A 14,736-nucleotide genomic window follows, 5' to 3' on the forward strand; every position below is an offset into this window, starting at 1 on the left:
TAAGATGCGTGTCTTTGATCTGTATGCAAAGTGCTCAAGTTGGGGTTTTGTCACACAGTTGTGTCTGCGCAGGTGGCCAGGTCATGGTTGATCAGCCTCCAATCTTTCTCCTTCCTTCAGCTTCACATCAGCGATTCACTAAGGTCTTTGCTCTCCCTCAGTAGTGTAATAAGCCACAGCTGGGACTAGAGTAGACCTTACGTGTGCCATACCCTGGACCATTGGTCTAGATGCATGTTGGCTTCCAGACTGCAACTTCTTCCTGCCTCAACTCTTATTACATTGGGTCTGTCTCTCCCTTAGATCCCCTGCTTGTTTTTCAGATTGAATCAGAATTTCAACTCCAAAGATTCATGCTCATCTTCCCATGGAACCCTCCTGCTTTGTTCATTCATGCCTACGCATGCCCTTTCTTCCATCAGGCTGTTCCTCATACCCTCATATTCTTAGTGAGTCGAGGCCTATTCTGTTTTTCATTTGCAATGGTTTCCCCACTTTTCTTTACCGATCATTCGTCGTTTTAATTTAAATTAAATATTTTACTTTTGCAATGTGGGCTTCTGTGTGGTTTCATGGACGTTCTGGCACAGGAATGCATTAACTCAAAAAGTCATTGCCCCAAGCATGGCCTACTTATCTGGAAAAATGGCCTTGTCGTTTTGGAAAGGACACACATCCTATGGCGAGACAGGGAAGGGATTCCTATTCTGGCCATCCGTAAGAGGGTGCAGATATAGCAAAATTGCCCCACCTGGGGCCTCCCTGGTGGCGCAGTGGTTGAGAGTCCGCCTGCCGATGCAGGGGATACGGGTTCGTGCCCCGGTCTGGGAGGATCCCATATGCCGCGGAGCGGCTGGGCCCGTGAGCCATGGCTGCTGAGCCTGCGCATCCGGAGCCTGTGCTCCGCAACGGGAGAGGCCACAACAGTGAGAGGCCCGCATACCACAAAAAAAAAAAAAAAAAAAAAATTGCCCCACCTGAAGCAGAGGCCCGTGAACCAGGGCCTGCTGGTCACGTTCAGCCTGCTGCCTCGTCTTGTAAATGAGGCTGTACTGGAACACAGCCACATCCATTCCTTCACATATTGTCCGTGGCTGCTTTCGTGCTACAATGGCTGAACTGAGTAGTTGTAACAGAGACCACATGGGCTGCAAAACCTAATATTAAAATTCAGTATCCAGTCATTTACAGATTGTTTGCTGACACCTGACCTTGAGTTTTCTTGATAATCTTAGCTTGTCTGGTCCCCTCCATTACATTGCAGCCTGCTTAAGCCCATACCTGTTTCCCTTGCTGCAACTTGTAATACATTCCACACAAGGAAAGAGTTGACTTTCTGATTGAATGACAAGCACTCATGCAAGAAACATTTTTTTTTAACATCTTTATTGGAGTATAATTGCTTTACAATGGTGTGTTAGTTTCTGCTATAAAACAAAGTGAATCAGCTATACATATACATATATCCCCATATCTCCTCCCTCTTGCGTCTCCCTCCCACCCTCCCTATCCCACCCCTCTAGGTGGTCACAAAGCACCGAGCTGATCTCCCTGTGCTATGCAGCTGCTTCCCACTAGCTATCTATTTTACATTTGGTAGTGTATATATAAGTCCATGCCACTCTCTCACTTCGTCCCAGCTTACCCTTCCCCCTCCCTGTGTCAAGTCCATTCTCTACGTCTGCGTCTTTATTCCTGTCCTGGCCTAAGTTCTTCAGAACCTTTTTTTTTTTTTTTTTAGATTCTATATATATGTGTTAACATACGGTATTTGTTTTTCTCTTTCTGACTTACTTCACTCTATATGACAGTCTCTAGGTCCATCCACCTCACTACAAATAACTCAATTTCGTTTCTTTTTATGGCTGACATCTAAGAAACATTTTTAAGTGCACCAAATGAGCAGGAAAATCCAGAGATGATTTATATTTTATGTGGTGGAAAGGCTATTCCCATGCCTTTTCTTCTCAATACATTGATTCTTTTAAGTTTTACTCCACAGGGACACCGTGATAAAATCATCTCAAACTCTGTTGAAAAGTTTTCAGGAGACATAGCCTCTTTGAGGAAGGGGACTCTGGTTCACTGCACCAGCCGCTGCCCTACTGCAGTGTTTGGCACAGAGGAGATGCTTGACAGATATTAGTCAAATGAGTGATGAATAAATGAGCTTCCTCTTCTGCAAATAACTTTATTTAAAATATGTTGTTTGAAAACATATGTAAACTTGAATTTCACAATGTTCATAGCTAGACAGTTAATTAACTAACGCGCAGGCATCTGTTTGTTTGGAGAATGCCAACATATTTTACAGGGAGATCATCTAAAAAGCAAGCACTGGTAAAAGAAGCCCATCAGGCCAATTCTCTGTGTTATGAAGACCACTTCAAATAACAGTATGATGATCAAAATGAACACTGGCAGCCTCCATTTAAAAAACAGATTGTGTTTCAGAATTACATTTGTAAGTCAAGACTTTGACTTACATTTCCTCATAGAAACAATCTTATAAGAAATGGCTAGATCCTAGTCCAAAGAAACCATTGTGGCAAGCAGGCTTTGCTTGGAGGAAAACAAACCTGGTTTCAATCAATCCTGGCCATGTCACTAAACAGCTGACTTGGGCAAGTTATTCTCCGTTGCTGAGCTCCTGGAGTTTGTTTTTGCTTTTGCTTTTGTTTTTAAATCTGTTAAGTGGGAAAAAAATAACACAAGGATTTTGGGGAGAATTAAGTGTCATAATAATATACATGAGTTGACTTTCACAATTCCTGGCACATATTAAATATTTTTTAAATTTAGTTTCTCTTTTGCTAGGTAGTAGTGAAATTTATATTTGAAACCCTTCCTTCCTTTCGGCACTCCTCTTTCACCTCTAGTACCCTCACCCCCCTAGAGATCGGTGATTTAAATCCTTTTCCAGGTCTATCTCAGTTCCCAAAGTACTCCAAGCTCCAGAATAATTAAAAGTCTCGTTTCTCTAATGCATCTGATCTTGCACAGGGGTTAGAAAGAAAGCAATCTGAGTGAATTTCCTTACACTCCAGGGTTAATGGCTCACCATTCTTTTACTCTCCCAAGATTGTTAATGTTTTCGAAAGGGACTACTAGATCACCCAAATGAATCTCTAGCAGTCAAATTAAAATGCAGGCAGAGGAGAAGTACCATTCCGTTTCACCTCTTAAAATGATCTCCCCACTTTTCACCCTAGTGGTGAGGTGAGAGGCTGCTGCCGGGGTCAGTTCTTCTAAGTCTGGGTTTCTGTGGATAAAGAGGTCTGGAAACACCCTGAAATTGTACATGAGTAAACAGAGGTACATTGTTCTGGGGAGAAGGTCTTCAGCTTTCATCAGATCCCAAAAGTGATACCTCGTGACTCCAGAATGGTCAAGGATCTCTGCTCTAAACTGTACCTGATTTCACAGTTTCTCCCCTGCCTGTACTTCTGAACCCTTAGATACTCTAAACACTCAAGTTCTGATTGTCTTCACCACAGGAATCTGTGAACTCTTAGTGACTGAGCAAGGGGATGGCAGGCAGGATATGAATAGCACTGGCTATTTTCTCCATAGGAATTTTTTAAGACATTATTTTTCCTTATAAAAGTGAATTCTCACTAAAGGCAATTTAGAAATTAAGGAAAAATCGAAAGAAAAAACAGGAGAAAACACTTGTTCTAAGCATATGTGCAAATTGCTAGCTGTGTTATTAGCTTAGTTTCTTCACTTATTATTCTAGAATTTTTACTTAGTTTATTTTTTTCAGAACTCATAAAGCATTTATTTATTGAATGTAGAACATCGCATTAGTAAAACATGATGTGGTAGAGATTTCATATACTATTCAGAATTAGTGTATTTTTTGCAGCTTTATTGACGTATTATTGACAAGTAAAAATTGTGTATATTTAAGGTGTACAACATAATGATTTGATATACATATATATTGTGAAATGATTACCACAAACAAGCTAATTAACACATCCCTCACCTCATATAATACCAACATCATATGGTTGTCATTTATGGATAAAATACAGTTCTGGCACATGGTTGGCACCAATAAATATTAGTTATTTTGTTATTCTCATGCCTGAGTTTCATTATAAGATCGAGATAGGGACTTCCTTCCCTGGTGGTCCAGTGGTTAAGACTCCGTGCTTTCACTGCAAGAGTCACAGTTTCGATCCCTGGTCAGGGAACTAAGATCCCACATGCTGCGTGGCATGGCCAAAATAAATAAATAAATAAATATTTAAAAATTTAAAAAAAAAATCTAGTTAATGATAACTACATTTCAGCTATAGTGGAGATTAAAGATACACCTGTATAACACTTGACACATAGCTATTATTATTTTGGTTATTAGTATCATTATTATAACTCTTTATAACTATAACTTTAATTCTAGCGCAATATCCCATTGATATGAAGGCACCATCTTTCACTTAACCATTCCTCCATAGCCAGCATGTAGGTCTGGAAACATCCTTGGTCCTTTTGCAGGGAGAGGGGGCAGCAGCTATATATAATTTTGTATTTAGGCTTATTTTCTTAGTATATAGTCCTAGAAGTGAAAAGTAGTGTTCAAAGTACTTTATTTTATTTTATTTTATATATATATATATATATATTTTTTATTAGTTTCTGCTTTATAACAAAGTGAATCAGTCATACATACACATCTGTTCCCACATCCCTTCCCTATTGCATCTCCCTCCCTCCCACCCTCCCCATCCCACCCCTCCAGGCGGTCACAAAGCACCGAGCTGATCTCCCTGTGCTCTGCGGCTGCTTCCCACTATCTATCTACCTTACGTTTGGTAGTGTATATATGTCCATGCCTCTCTTTCACTTTGTCACAGCTTACCCTTCACCCTCCCCATATCCTCAAGTCCATTCTCAAGTAGGTCTGTGTCTTTATTCCCGTTTTACCCCTAGGTTCTTCATGACATTTTTTTTTTAATTCCATATATATGTGTTAGCATACGGTATTTGTCTTTCTCTTTCTGACTTACTTCACTCTGTATGACAGACTCTAGGTCTATCCACCTCATTACAAATAGCTCCGTTTCATTCCTTTTTATGGCTGAGTAATATTCCATTGTATATATGTGCCACATCTTCTTTATCCATTCATCCGATGATGGACACTTAGGTTGTTTCCAGCTCCGGGCTATTGTGAATAGAGCTGCAATGAACATTTTGGTACATGTCTCTTTTTGAATTATGGTTTTCTCAGGGTATATGCCTAGTAGTGGGATTGCTGGGTCATATGGTAGTTCTAGTTTTAGTTTTTTAAGGAACCTCCATACTGTTCTCCATAGTGGCTGTACCAATTCACATTCCCACCAGCAGTGCAAGAGTGTTCCCTTTTCTCCACACCCTCTCCAGCATTTATTGTTTCTAGATTTCTTGATGATGGCCATTCTGACTGGTGTGAGATGATATCTCATTGTAGTTTTGATTTGCATTTCTCTAATGATTAATGATGTTGAGCATTCTTTCATGTGTTTGTTGGCAGTCTGTATATCTTCTTTGGAGAAATGCCTATTTAGACCTTCTGCCCATTTTTGGATTGGGTTGTTTGTTTTTTTGCTATTGAGCTGCATGAGCTGTTTATAAATTTTGGAGATTAATCCTTTGTCAGTTGCTTCATTTGCAAATATTTTCTCCCATTCTGAGGGTTGTCTTTTGGTCTTGTTTATGGTTTCCTTTGCTGTGCAAAAGCTTTGAAGTTTCATTAGGTCCCATTTGTTTATCTTTGTTTTTAGTTCCATTTCTCTAGGAGGTGGGTCCAAAAGGATCTTGCTGTGATTTATGTCATAGAGTGTTCTACCTATGTTTTCCTCTAAGAGTTTGATAGTTTCTGGCCTTACATTTAGGTCTTTAATCCATTTTGAGCTTATTTTTGTGTATGGTGTTAGGGAATGATCTAATCTCATACTTTTACATGTCCCTGTCCAGTTTTCCCAGCACCACTTATTGAAGAGGCTGTCCTTTCTCCACTGTACATTCCTGCCTCCTTTATCAAAGATAAGTTGGCCATATATGCGTGGGTTTATCTCTGGGCTTTCTATCCTGATCCACTGATCTATCTTTCTGTTTTTATGCCAGTACCACACTGTCTTAATTACTGTAGCTTTGTAGTATAGTCTGAAGTCAGGGAGCCTGATTCCTCCAGCTCTGTTTTTCGTTCTCAAGATTGCTTTGGCTATTCGGGGTCTTTTGTTTTTCCAAACAAATTTTGAAATTTTTTGTTCTAGTTCTGTGAAAAATGCCAGTGGTAGTTTGATAGGGATTGCATTGAATCTGTAGATTGCTTTGGGTAGTAGAGTCATTTTCACAATATTGATTCTTCCAATCCAGGAGCATGGTATATCTCTCCATCTATTTGTATCCTCTTTAATTTCTTTCATCAGTGTCTTATAATTTTCTGCATACAGGTCTTTTGTCTCCTTAGGTAGGTTTATTCCTAGATATTTTATTCTTTTTGTTGCAATGGTAAATGGGAGTGTTTTCTTGATTTCATTTTCAGATTTTTCATCATTAGTGTACAGGAATGCCAGAGATTTCTGTGCATTAATTTTGTATCCTGCTACTTTACCAAATTCATTGATTAGCTCTAGTAGTTTTTCGGTAGCATCTTTAGGATTCTCTATGTATAGTATCATGTCATCTGCAAACAGTGACAGCTTTACCTCTTCTTTTCCAATTTGGATTCCTTTTATTTCCTTTTCTTCTCTGATTGCTGTGGCTAAAACTTCCAAAACTAGGTTGAGTAAGAGTGGTGAGAGTGGGCAGCCTTGTCTTGTTCCTGATCTTAGTGGAAATGGTTTCAGTTTTTCACCATTGAGGACAATGTTGGCTGTGGGTTTGTCATATATGGCCTTTATTATGTTGAGGAAAGTTCCCTCTATGCCTACTTTCTGCAGGGTTTTTATCATAAATGGGTGTTGAATTTTGTCGAAAGCTTTCTCTGCATCTATTGAGATGATCATATGGTTTTTCTCCTTCAACTTGTTAATATGGTGTATCACATTGATTGATTTGCGTATATTGAAGAATCCTTGCATTCCTGGAATAAACCCCACTTGATCATGGTGTATGACCCTTTTAATGTGCTGTTGGATTCTGTTTGCTAGTATTTTGTTGAGGAGTTTTGCATCTATGTTCATCAGTGATATTGGCCTGTAGTTTTCTTTCTTTGTGACATCCTTGCCTGGTTTTGGTATCAAGGTGATGGCGGCCTCGTAGAATGATTTTGGGAGTGTTCCTTCCTCTGATATTGTTTGGAAGAGTTTGAGAAGGATGGGTGTTAGCTCTTCTCTAAATGTTTGATAGAATTCGCCTGTGAAGCCATCTGGTCCTGGGCTTTTGTTTGATGGAAGATTTTTAATCACAGTTTCAATTTCAGTGCTTGTGATTGGTCTATTCATATTTTCTATTTCTTCCTGAGTCAGTCTTGGTAGGTTGTGCATTTCTAAGAATTTGTCCATTTCTTCCAGGTTGTCCATTTTATTGGCATAGAGTTGCTTATAGTAATCTCTCATGATCTTTTGTATTTCTGCAGTGTCAGTTGTTACTTCTCCTTTTTCATTTCTAATTCTATTGATTTGAGTCTTCTCCCTTCTTTTCTTGATGAGTCTGGCTAATGGTTTGTCAATTTTGTTTATCTTCTCAAAGAACCAGCTTTTAGTTTGGTTGATCTTTGCTATTGTTTCCTTCATTTCTTTTTCATTTATTTCTGATCTGATCTTTATGATTTCTTTCCTTCTGCTAACTTTGGGGGTTTTTTGTTCTTCTTTCTCTAATTGCCTTAGGTGCAGGGTCAGGTTGTTTACTCGAAATGTTTCCTGTTTCTTAAGGTGGGATTGTATTGCTATAAACTTCCCCCTTAGAACTGCTTTTGCTGCGTCCCATAGGTTTTGGGTCGTCGTGTCTCCATTGTCATTTGTTTCTAGGTATTTTTTAATTTCCTCTTTGATTTCTTCAGTGATCACTTCGTTATTGAGTAGTGTATTGTTTAGCCTCCATGTGTTTGTATTTTTTACAGATCTTTTCCTGTAATTGATGTCTAGTCTCATAGCATTGTGGTCAGAAAAGATACTTGATACAATTTCAATTTTCTTAAATTTACCAAGGCTTGATTTGTGACCCAAGATATGATCTATCCTGGAGAATGTTCCATGAGCACTTGAGAAAAATGTGTATTCTGTTGTTTTTGGATGGAATGTCCTATAAATATCAACTAAGTCCATCTTGTTTAATGTATCATTTAAAGCTTGTGTTTCCTTATTTATTTTCATTTTGGATGATCTGTCCATTGGTGAAAGTGGGGTGTTAAAGTCCCCTACTATGATTGTGTTACTGTCGATTTCCCCTTTTATGGCTGTTAGTATTTGCCTTATGTATTGAGGTGCTCCTATGTTGGGTGCATAAATATTTACAATTGTTATATCTTCTTCTTGGATCGATCCCTTTATCGTTATGTAGTGTCCTTCTTTGTCTCTTCTAATAGTCTTTATTTTAAAGTCTATTTTGTCTGATATAAGAATTGCTACTCCAGCTTTCTTTTGATTTCCATTTGCATGGAATATCTTTTTCCATCCCCTTACTTTCAATCTGTATGTGTCTCTAGGTCTGAAGTGGGTCTCTTGTAGACAGCATATATATGGGTCTTGTTTTTGTATCCATTCAGCCACTCTGTGTCTTTTGGTGGGAGCATTTAGTCCATTTACATTTAAGGTAATTATTGATATGTATGTTTCTATTCCCATTTCCTTAATTGCTTTGGGTTCGTTATTGTAGGTATATTCCTTCTGTTGTGTTTCTTGCCTAGAGAAGTTCCTTTAGCATTTGTTGTAAAGCTGGTTTGGTGGTGCTGAACTCTCTCAGCTTTTGCTTGTCTGTAAACGTTTTAATTTCTCCATCAAATCTGAATGAGATCCTTGCTGGGTAGAGTAATCTTGGTTGCAGGTTTCTCTCCTTCATCACTTTAATTATGTCCTGCCACTCCCTTCTGGCTTGTAGAGTTTCTGCTGAGAGATCAGCTGTTAACCTGATGGGGATTCCCTTGTGTGTTATTTGTTGTTTTTCCCTTGCTGCTTTTAATATGATTTCTTTGTGTTTAATTTTTGACAGTTTGATTAATATGTGTCTTGGCGTATTTCTCCTTGGATTTATTCTGTATGGGACTCTCTGTGCCTCCTGGACTTGATTAACTATTTCCTTTCCCATATTAGGGAAGTTTTCAACTATAATCTCTTCAAATATTTTCTCAGTCCCTTTCTTTTTCTCTTCTTCTTCTGGAACCCCTATAATTCGAATGTTGGTGCGTTTAATGTTGTCCCAGATGTCTCTGAGACTGTCCTCTATTCTTTTCATTCTTTTTTCTTTATTTTGCTCTGCATCAGTTATTTCCACTATTTTATCTTCCACCTCACTTATCCGTTCTTCTGCCTCAGTTATTCTGCTATTGATCCCATCTAGAGTATTTTTCATTTCATTTATTGTGTTTTTAATCGATGCTTGATTCATCTTTAGTTCTTCTAGGTCCTTGTTAACTGTTTCTTGCATTTTGTCTATCCTATTTCCAAGATTTTGGATCATCTTTACTATCATTATTCTGAATTCTTTTTCAGGTAGACTGCCTATTACCTCTTCATTTGTTAGGTCTGGTAGGTTTTTATCTTGCTCCTTCACCTGCTGTGTGTTTTTCTGCTTTCTCATTTTGCTTATGTTACTGTGTTTGGGGTCTCCTTTTTGCAGGCTGCAGATTCGTAGTTCCCGTTGTTTTTGGTGTCTGTCCCCAGTGGCTAAGGTTGTTTCAGTAGGTTGTGTAGACTTCCTGGTGGGGGGGACTAATGCCTGTGTTCTGGTGGTTGAGGCTCGATCTTGTCTTTCTGGCGGACAGGTCCACGTCTGGTGGTGTGTTTTGGGGTGCCTGTGGCCTTATTATGTTTTTAGGTAGCCTCTCTGCTAATGGGTGGGGTTGTGTTCCTGCCTTGCTAGTTGCTTGGCATAGGGTGACCAGCACTGTAGCTTGCTGGTCGTTGACTGAAGCTGGGTGCTGGTGTTGAGATGGAGATCCCTGGGAGATTTTCGCTGCTTGATATTATGTGGAGCTGGGAGGTCTCTTGTGGACCCGTGTCCTGAGGTTGGCTCTCCCACTTCAGAGGCACAGCACTGACTCCTGGCTGCAGCACCACGAGCCTTTCATCCACCCGGCTCAGAATAACAGTGAGAAAAAGTAGAAAGAAAGAATTAGTAGAAGAAAGAAAGAGAGAGGGAAAGAAAGGAAGAAGGGAAGAAAGGAAGGAAGGAAGGAAGAAAGAAAGAAAGGAGGGAGGGAGGATGGAAAGAAGGAAAGAAAGGAGGGAGGGAGGGAGGAATGAAAGCAAAAGGAAGAGTGAATGGAAGAAGGGAGGGAGGGAGGGAGGAAGGGAAGAAAGAAAGAAAGACAGGAGGGAGGGAGGGAGGAAGGAAAGAAAAAGAAAGTGGAAAGAAGAAGGGTGGGAGGGAGGGAGGGATGGAGGAAAGAAAAAGAAAGAAGGAAAGGAGGAGCGGAGGGAGGGAGGGAGGAAGGGAAGGGAGGAAAAAAAGAAAGAGCAGGTAAAGTAAAATAGAATAAAGTATGAAATATAGTAGCGTTATTAAAATTAAAAAGTAATTATTGAAAAAAAACACGGACCGATAGAACCCTGGGACATATGGTGGAAGCAAAGCTATACAGAGAGAATCTTACACAGAAGATTACACATACACATTCACAAAAAGAGAGCAGGGGGAAAAATCAAAAATCTTGCTCTCCAAGTCCACCTCCTCGATTTGGGATAATTCGTTTTAAAAAGAGGAAAAGGGCGAAAAGTCTGAAATCTTGCTAAGTCCACCTCCTTAATTTGGGATAATTCGTTGTAAAAAGGGGGGAAAGTCTTAAATCTTGTCCTCAAAGTCCACTTCCTCAATTTGGGATGATTCGCTGTCCATTCATACACTCCACAGACGCAGGGCACATCAAATGGACCATGGAGCTTTAATCCACTGCCTCCGAGGCTGCACAGAGAGATTTCCCTGTCTCTGCTCTCACAACTCCCGGGTCTCAGCCTTGGACCTGGCCCCGCCTCTGCGCGTAGGTCGCCGGAGGGCGTCCGTTCTTCGCTCAGACAGGACGGGTTTAAAGGAGCCGCTGATTCGGGGGCTCTGGCTCACTCAGGCAGAGGGGAGGGAGGGGAATGCCCTCTCCTCGCGCACCAGGCAACAAAAGGGAAAAAAGTCTCTTGCCTCTCCGGTAGCTCCAGACCCTTTCCCCGGACTCCCTCCGGGCTAGCCGTGGTGCACTAACCCCTTCAGGCTCTCTTCCTGCCGCCAGCCCCAGTCCTCTCCCTGCGCTCCGACTGAAAGCCGATACCCGAGCCTCAGCTCCCAGCCCCGCCCGCCCCGGTGGCCGAGCAGACAAGCCTCTCTGGCTGGTGTGTGCCTGAGGGCACCGATCCTCTGTGCCAAAATCTCTCCGCTTTGCCCTCCGCACCCCTGTTGCTGTGCTCTCCTCCGCTACTCCGAAGCTTTCCCCCTCCGCCACCTGCAGTCTCCGCCCTCGAAGGGGCTTGTAGTGTGTAGAAACCTTCCCTCCTTCACGGCTCCCTCCCACTGGTGCAGGTCCCGTCCATATCCTATTGTCTCTGTTTATTCTTTTTTTCTTTTGACCTACCCAGGTATGTGGGGAGTTTCTTGCCTTTTGGGGGGTCTGAGGTCTTCTGTCAGCGTTCAGTAGGTGTTCTGTTGGAGTTGTTCCACGTGTAGATGAATTTCTGATGTATCTGTGGGGAGGAAGGTGATCTCCGCGTCTTACTCTTCCGCCATCAGAGGAAGTCCTCCAAAGTACTTTATTTTTAAAGGTGATCTTATTTAAAGTTATTTTAAAATATATTCATATTTTAATGATTTACAGTATGTTGCCAAGTTAATTTTCAAAATTGTATGATATCACTTATATGTGAAATCTAAAAATTAATACAAATGAATGTATATGCAAAGTAGATGCAGACTCACAGATATAGAAAACAAACTAGTGGTTACCAAAGGGAAGAGGGAAGGGGGGAGGGGGAAATTAGGGGTATAGATTAAGAGGGTCAAAAACCCCAAAACTGTTGCAACAATTTGCCACTGCCAGCAATGTATAAAAGATCTACTTCACATCATCTCACCAGCAACAAATACTGCTTTTAAGAATAATTTCTCTTAATCTGATAGGAAAAATGATATCTTGTAGTTATTTTAATTTGTAATTGCCACTTATTGATAACAGAATTTTTTCCTACCCATTTGTTGACCACCTTCAGTTATTCTTTTGTAAATTGTTTAAATGCTTTGTTCACACATTTAATATGGTCTTAATGTTTTTATTATCAACCTCTACATCAATTTTCTTTTTTTTTTAGAGATTTGTCAGTTTAATAGATTAACCCAAAGAAAATAATAATGTAATCACACTTCTGTAGGTGCAGAAAAAGCATTTGCTAATAATTAGTACCCAGTCGTAGTTTTTGTTTTTATTTTTAATTTTTTTACCATATTTACATAGTAAGAATTAGGCGTTTGTTTTGTTTGGTTAATATTTTACCCCTACTTCTTATTTATCTTTTAAGTCTAATGCAGTGGATTTTTAAAAATAAATTTATTTATTTTATTTTATTATTTTTGGCTGTGTTAGGTCTTCGTTGCTGCACGCAAGTTTTTCCCTAGTTGTGGCTAGCGGGGGCTACTCTTCGGTGCAGTGTGCGTGCTTCTCGTTGCGGTAGCCTCTCTTGTTGCAGTAGCCTCTCTTGTTGCGGAGCACCGGCTCTAGGCATGTGGGCTTCAGTACTTGTGGCTCACGGGCTCTAGAGTGCACGCTCAGTAGTTGTGGCGCATTGGCTTAGTTGCTTCGCGACATGTGGGATCTTCCTGGACCAGGGCTCGAACTTGTGTCCCCTGCATTGGCAGGCGGATTCTTAACCACTGTACCACCAGGGAAGCCCTAGAGTGGATTTTTTAATGGCCAAAGTAATTTTTTTTATGTAGTTAAATAATCCCATTTTTTCCATCCATGTTTTAAATTTAGTATTCCTCCTCCTTCCAGAAATATCCCATTCCCAGTTCTAGTTTTTTTTTTTTTTTAATGGTTTGAAATTTGTATGCGTGGCTCTAAATGTACCTTAAACTTATTTTGATATATATCTGAGAAGTAAGAGCCTAAATTGTGGTTTAGATTACTAACTCACCATCTCAGACCATTTATTAAATAATCCTCCCTTTTCTCAATTAGATGTATCATTTATAAAATGGGTGCCTAAAAGCAAGGACCAGTGGTAGAGCTTAAAATATGGAGGGTTCTGAAAATAAATTTTATTTCTAGAGATCCCAAATGCAACTACCTGCAGGGATAGGCAAGTTACATGAAACATAAAGTGACTGTGACTATGGGGTCTGGAGCAAAGCACAGACTTCCTGCCCTTCCTAAAGACATTCAAATTCAAAATGCTGGATTTGTCACTTTCCTTTTCAAGTGAAAAATGAGAAGAGAGAACCTTCCTATCTCACTTGCAATGTTTAGGCATATTTTATACTGAAAAGTAAAGAAACCTATTTGTTTAGAGATAATGAGTTGAAATTAAGGGTTTTCTTAGACTCTTAGTCTTAGAGATGTTCAGGATTTTACCTTCTACAAGGTCACAAAAATGTTCTACCTGAGAACCTGAGCTGACTGAAGAGTCTTAAGGCCTCTGGGACTTGCCACCCCTATCTGACACCCCCCAATCCACCAAATTGTCTGGAGTCTGTGATCAGGAAGCCAAGAAGACTGGGTATGAAGTTATCCATTTTCCATGTGGCCAGCCCTGAGCCACATTTCTCCTGGGCCTGTGTCACCTGGCAAGCTGTGCTCAGTCACAAAGGGCAAATCTCCATCCTGATTAAATTGGCCTGTGTATCAGACCTGAGATAAAAGAGAGGGGCTTGTCATGGCTTTACAAAGGACAAGTCATTCTACTTTGCATAAAATGTGGAGAGTGCCAGGGGAAACCTCCAGAGGAGAAACAACTTCAAACGGGAAGACCAAAAACTAGAAGGAAAACCACAAGAAAAAATAACTCTGTTGTCTTGCTGATATTGGAGGATTAGGGGAAGGAACATATTTACCTGATTGGAATGCTTAAGCAAGTTCCTTTATTCATTCATTCATTCATTCGTTCATTCAACAATTATTTCTTGAGCTGCAACAACTGTCCTTGCCTGTGGTATGGGAGATAACAGGAGAGAGTATCTAAATTTTTTTCTTTAGGTGGTAAAAATGTAACTGGAAGATTGACAATTCACAATATAGTGATTGTTTTATAGGGAGTATCTCAAGGTTTGATGCGAGTTAGAAGAGGAACGTCTAAGTCTGGCTGGGAAATAATGGAAGCTTTTTCAGAGGATGATGCTTCTGTGCTAATACTTGAATAGAAAAGAGATTGTCATCACTGACCTTCCAGGGCTTTATCTATTTGATACTAGGTGCCAATTATTAGCATGGAAGGACTACTTCCTCTCCCAAACCCCAAATAATCAATACTTTAGTGAATTTCTTTTTGCTTACGTATTATTTTCTTTGGACTGTTTTATTTTAAATCAGAATGTGTATCATATAGGAGTCACTTAAGCTGCATATAACAACCAAACCAAATTAGCAACATATCAAATTTTAAAAATCATATA

This window comes from Hyperoodon ampullatus (genome assembly GCF_949752795.1).
Source record: "Hyperoodon ampullatus genome assembly, chromosome: 9".
Classification (NCBI taxonomy): domain Eukaryota; kingdom Metazoa; phylum Chordata; class Mammalia; order Artiodactyla; family Ziphiidae; genus Hyperoodon; species Hyperoodon ampullatus.